The sequence below is a fragment of the Cyprinodon variegatus genome, unplaced genomic scaffold (genome assembly GCF_000732505.1).
Source record: "Cyprinodon variegatus isolate N-32 unplaced genomic scaffold, C_variegatus-1.0 Scaffold257, whole genome shotgun sequence".
In the NCBI taxonomy this organism is placed as follows: Eukaryota; Metazoa; Chordata; class Actinopteri; order Cyprinodontiformes; family Cyprinodontidae; genus Cyprinodon; species Cyprinodon variegatus.
Window position 1 is genome coordinate 510,759 of NW_015150710.1, and position 6,610 is coordinate 517,368.

The 6,610-nt window shown below is 40.9% G+C and overlaps 1 protein-coding gene across 1 annotated transcript in view; it reads left to right on the top strand.

The window, feature by feature from the left end:
* Positions 1-6,610, top strand: part of LOC107089584 (arf-GAP with SH3 domain, ANK repeat and PH domain-containing protein 2-like) — a 77,322-nt gene that overhangs the window by 7,187 nt on the left and 63,525 nt on the right. The gene's annotated exons all lie outside the window — the stretch shown is intronic.

Sequence of the window (6,610 nt, forward strand, 5' to 3'; positions counted from 1 at the left end):
TCCTTGTCTTTGTAAACATCCTTGGAAAAAATGTGGTCTGGTCCTAAAGGCAGGAAACGTTGCTCTAAAATATATTTTACTTTATTGCTGCCACCAGAGAGACTTTGAAGAGCCTCGCCAATGGCGCCGGTGTAGCTACCAGATCTGCTCGGGGCCCCGCCCCTTCTATGACGTCATCATATGGCAACTCCACTCGGCAAACTGTATTGCACCAGTTTCTTAAGGATCAAATCTCTTTTGGAGTCTCAACATATTATTACCAATGTTAGCTACTATTTAACATTTCATTGGCGATCTAAAGTAGCTCAAAGTAGAAAACAATCATTGTCAGTCTTGAAGGAAAACACTGTGTTCTAAGACTGAGCTCTGCCCTTTAACAAGGTGTTTATTTTTATTCTTTTTATTAAAATCTGAGGGCAGGGAGGAAAATTTGGACATTCAGAGAGACTTTAGACAAATAAAACAGTTAGTCTTGTAGGAAACCAGCTGTTGTTGACACAAATTCAAGTAGCCTAATATGGCTAACTGTCCGAGCTAAAATAGGCTACCTGTTAGCTACTGAGCACAGCTAGCCACAGCGCTACCTAGCTCTTTATATCATGGTCTAACAGTTACTTTTTCACCAGAAACAGATTTTTTTTAGACACGCTAAGACTACAAATGCTCCCGACTCAGTAAACGGACGCTGCGTGATGTTATTATCGTTGTCTGGGCAACCACAATGTCATCATGTGGCAACGTTCAGCGTTCATTGGCATGTGCAGAGCAGAAATGACCACCTGAGCAGATCTGGTACCTACAGCGGTACCAACCTGCACCATCGCATGATCTATGTTTACAGCGTGTGACGTTGCATTCACCATGCTTCTTTTCTGTGCAGTCATGCTTTCGGTTGATGGAGATCTAATCTACCAAAGGTTCCCCCTCTCTATAGGGTTCCACCAGATGTTCCTGATACAGGATCATATGAGCCATACTGATTGTTTTTTTTTCTGTCAGGAACACAACAGATTAAACACTCTCCTTAGGCTCACTTTAAAAAAAATATCCTTGCCGGGCCGCAGACATTACAACCTTTCATCCCTCATGGAGGGAATCCTAAAATCTCCTGAATAAGCAGGTTCTTATAACCTCAAACTGTTATGCAGTTTTCTCTTAGTGACTGTCATTGTCACGCTTCTCTTACATAAATATTTTCACTTCTCTAATTTACCGATGCAGTAAGGCTTTTCAAGTTACCCTTAACTAGACATCTTTGCATATTAATAAAGATGTTAATTCACAGTTTTTATCCATCAAGACGACCTTTTGATAATAAATCTATTATATTTCATCTAATGTTAGATCTAAATTTCAATCTGAAGGAAAATACGGAAATAGTTTTTCTTTTTTATTCATGATTTTCAATGTAATTTTTTTATCAATTATTAGATAAATTTATTGCTGAATATTATTAGCTCATTTATTCCTTTTTAAGACTTTTTTTTATCAGTTAAATATTTCCTCCAGCTGTCTGAGGGTTTGTTTGTGGTGGACTTCAGATGGGTTTACCGAGATAAGTCCTGCGGTGTCTGAAACTTTCTCCTATGTCTTTATCAGCCATCTTTAAACATATATTTCAAAACATATGAAACAACGTATTAGATAACAGCTAAATCAGCCATCTTCTGTATTCGACCGCATTTTAACGGTAACAAACCAAAAAAATTGTTCTTGTTGTGCATGCTTTTATATTTATGGCAGATTTAAGTTGGATTTATGGGTTTAAATCGTCCTGTTTGGTTTTTTTTAGTTTTCCAGGTAGATATGAGACAGACTTTGGTCTCTGTCTTTAATCTGAGAGTGACTGAGCTTCTGGACTTTTTGCATGTTTCCCGCTCTGAGTCACAGCTGTGGCTGGAGACTTGGAGCTGACTATCACTGATGAGGTGGACACTCAGGAATGCATGCAGATTAAAGGTGTGCAGTGCGGGCTGAGGCACGTGACCGGTGCGGTTAGACCAGCAGAATGAACAGGCAGCTGATGACAGATTTTCTGCGATGGTTTAGTTCTGCTGATGTTTCTAAATAAAACAGAGTCTCCGTTAGTCAGATGAACATCCTGAAACTGTCCATTAAACCTCTTCCTGTCCTCACAGACTCTCAGCAGCCACTTTATAAGGCCTGCAGGAGTAGTAAATTGACCAATCACACGCTAGTAACTCACAGCATTTAGACATCAAAGACTTGGTAATAAATAAACTGAGTTTAAACTGAGCATCAGCATGAGTCAGAAAGTGGGTTTTAGTTACTTCTAAATTTAAAGGTCTGAATCTGGTGTTTAGAAAGCCTGGGACCTTGAATCCATCCTGCCCTGCTGGTGGTGGTGGTATAATGCTGTGGGAAATATTTATTAGGTACATTTTGGGGCGTCAAATAAAACAGAACCACCTTTATTTTTCAAATTTTACAGAAACATTCATGAGAGGTGTTGATCCTCACATGTGTTTCCAGGAATGTTGTTTTTTATGTGCATGTCGAAATATCGCATTAGGTGTCGAAATATCTCATTAAGTGTTCAAGTTTCGCATTAGATGTCGAAGATGTCAAAATATCCGATTAGATATTGAAGCGTCGCTTTAGATGCCAAATATGTCGAAGTATCGTATTAGATGCTGAAGATGTCGAAGTATCGCAATAGATACAGAAGATGTCAAAGTATCCCATTAGGCGTCGAAGTATCCCATGAGGCGTCAACGCGTCACATTAGGCGTCAAAGCGTCGCATTAGGCGTTGAGGTGTCGCATTAGGCATAGAAGCGTCACATTAGGCGTGGACGTATCGCATTAGGCCCCTACGTACCGCATTAGGCGTGGAAGTATGGCATTAGATGCCAAATATGTCAAAGTATCGCATTAGATGCTGAAGATGTCGAAGTATCGCAATGGATACAGAAGATGTCGAAGTATCGCATTAGGGGTCGAAGTATCGCATTAGGGGTCGAAGCGTCGCATTAGGGGTTGAAGCGTCGCATTAGGGGTCAAAGCGTCGCATTAGGCGTCGAGGTGTCGCATTAGGCATAGAAGCGTCACATTAGGCTTGGACGTATTGCATCAGGCCCCGACGTACCGCATTAGGTGTGGAAGTATGGCATTAGATGCCAAATATGTCGAAGTATCGCATTAGATGCCAAATATGTCGAAGTATCGCAATGAATACAGAAGAGGTCGAAGTATCGCAATGGATACAGAAGATGTCGAAGTATCCCATTAGGGGTTGAAGCGTCGCATTAGGGGTCAAAGCGTTGCATTAGGCATCAAAGCGTCGGATTAGCGGTCGAGCCGTCGGATTAGCGGTCGAGCCGTCGGGTTAGCCGTCGAGCCGTAGGGTTAGCCGTCGAGGCGTTGGATTAGGTGTCTAAGTGTCGGATTAGGCGTCGAAGCGTCACATTAGGCGTCGACCCATCGCATTAGGTGTGGAAGTATGGCATCAGTCATTGCTGTATCATACTAGGTGTCGAAGTATCGCATTAGATGAGCGGGATTGAAACAGAAAAATATGAATAGACTTACTAAAACGTTTTTAAGCTTGCTTGAGGTGGTTCTTTGACTGCACGGAAGAGGAGATCAAACACATTACATCATAGCAAACATTTAGCTCACAACAGATTAGCTCTTCCCTCTGACAGATTCTTTAGAAAATAAAGTCTTAATATTACAAGAATAAAGTTGTATAAAGTTGTAGTTATATCCTAACTACACAACACTATATTAAAACCATGTTCTATTACTGATCTGTGGTCCAGGATAGTTTGCTAACTTGATTTAACAACCAAGCGTAACCTAAAATTACATTGAGTTTCACATTGCCTCTTAATTCACAATAATGGGTTGTAAACCTCTTTAATTTGGATTATCTTTTTGTTGACAATTTAAAAGTTGGGTTAAACTTTCTGACATTAGGATGGAAACATGGCTACAGTCACTGCAGACGTACTGGCTGAAAACCGCTACCCCCCAATCCAAAGTGTTTCTGTTGGACCAGGATCTGGTACCTTTGAAAGGCCACTGGGATGCTGCAGGGAAATTATTGACATGTTCAAGAAGCCATTTTCAATTCAATTCAGTTTATTTCTCTAGCGCCAATTCACATCATTTCATCTCAAGGCACTATCTAGTTCACCAGATCATCCAGTCAAATCAATTCAAAGTTTTCTATCTAAGGAAAACCAGTTGATTGCATCGACTCATTGGCCGTTTCTCAATTCACTAGAAAGCGAGTACGGACCAGTGTCCTCACCAAGTATGTTCTTGAGAAGAACACAGGAAAGTATGGACTTGGTGAGGACGGGAGCACGCAGCATAGATATGGGTCAATTGGAACAGAAGCGTACTGATGATGTCACCACATGCCCGGCTCGTCTAGAACTGTATTTCTCTTCCTGTTATTAATAGTTTCTAGATAATAAATTATTACTTTTTTATTTAGTGGGGGAATAATAATTAACACAGTCAGATAAACAAAAATCAAATGAACATTTTGCCAAACAAAACAAAAAATCGCCATCATAGCCAGCGATACTTCACACACGGCTATGCAGAGAGAGAGCTGCTACAGACCGGCTGCCGTTAGCCTCGGAGCTACGCTTGTTGCCGCGGTCCTCTCAACTTTTTTTTTTATTACGCCTTACAACAGTAAATGGACCATATAGTGATGCTTTAAAGTATAATATTCTCACCTCGAATTATCTTAAAACGTACTTTTATTAAACAACAACAGAAAAGACAACTTTTAACTTTCAATGGAGCGCTCCATTGAAAGCTGCTGCTGCCGCAGTGCATGCTGGGACAGCTGTCAATCTCAAGAACGGACAAATCTGCTCTGATGCATGCTGGGTAAATAGGGAGGGGCGAGAACAACATCCAGGAACTTTGTCTGTTCTCGGTCTTCCTCTCTTATGAATCGGAACAGTACTAGGGCTGAGGTTGACGTTATACGGTTATTGACTCTTCAGCAATCACTCACACTAAGCATGCTTTTAGCGACAGTGGAGAGGAAAAACTCCCTTTGAACAGGAAGAAAGGCTCGGCGTGAGCGGCCATCTGCTGAGGCCGACTGGGATTCAAGGAGACAGAAGCAGACATAGAAAAAGAAGCATAGATTAAAAAAAAAAGCAAGTTGACCTGAGCTTTCCACTATGACCCATTATCCTGAAACTGACGCTAGCACCCAGGTTGGCTGAGGAGGTTCTAAGGAGCCACCAGCAGCAGAAATGGTAATCACAAAGGCTTTTTGATGCATATTTTTATGATTAAACCAAAGTATGACCCGACCATCAGAGAGCTGACGTGGAGACTCCTGAAACCAGACTCGGTTTTTGCCTTCAGCTCTTGCTGGTGTCACTAATTCTACAGCATCAATCGTCACTTTTGTTCCTTTTCTTTGCAGAGAAGTTGTGCCTGCTATGGTTTTTTTTTTTTTTTTGCTGCTGTAACCCGCAGCTGCAGCTCACACGGCATTTTTTTCCTTTTCAGGTCATCTGCTGTTAAACTGAGAACGAACCGGACAACTTCTAAAAGTCCTTTCTCACTCTGAAGCTCAGTCTGAACTTCAGTGAGGCTTTTTTGGCTCATCTGGACGCCTAAAAACGTCCTGCCATGTTTGTATGACTTGCCATTTGTGGTAGCTAGCAGTAGAACTGGGCCTGATAAAGTGGTTAATGTGTGTTTGGTCTCTTGGGTAACTTTCCTGTTGAGTAACACGTGTGAAAGAACCGTCTATTTTTGACCCCCCGGCAGCCCAACATCTTTCCGTTGAGCTGACGTTGGTGTCATCTGTAGAAATCTACTGTATAAAAAACCCCCTCCATGTTGCACATAAGAGCGAAGGCATTCCAGCGACGGCGGCTTCCAGTCTTTCAGGCTGCAGACAGCAGGGTGACCTGAAAGATGGTTTTTGGTCTACGTGTCTTTGGGTTGTCAGCGTTTGCTTTAACTTCTCCTTTCCTTTTATAGCGTTGGTTAACTTGTCTTTGCTGACAGAGACGCCTTCAGATAAGCAATAAAAAAAATCCTCCAGCATTAAAACTAGAAGCAGGAGCAGCACTTTTAGATTTACTGGTTGGTTTTATGCAATTCCCTGATTCTAAGATTGTATTATGGTATTAGTTTTCTTGGCCTGATATCATTTTATTTCTATTCTGCTCATTGAGAATAGTTGTTTCACCTTTTTTATTCATATTTCTTCTTCTTTTAGCCTCTGGACGGATTTTCACTCCCATAAGGATTATTCCTGGATCCTTATTTGATCTTTATCCATAACGCAGTGGAACCAATGGTCCAATGCAGGATCATTTAACCCTTTATAGGGCACTGAGTGAAATACTTTGAAAATCAAAATTTTAAGCCAATAGTATTTTTTGAATCCAGGACACGATCTTATTACTTTTGTAACATCAATAAATATGGAAATTATGATGGCAAAAGTTAATGTCAATGTAATAACAAGAAATCCCAACTTGCCCGAATATATTACACTGCAAAAAACATCTAGAAATAAGTGAAAAATGTCTTGAATTAAGTGTATTTACCCTTAATTTGAGCAGGTAAATAAGATGACCTGCCAATGGAAT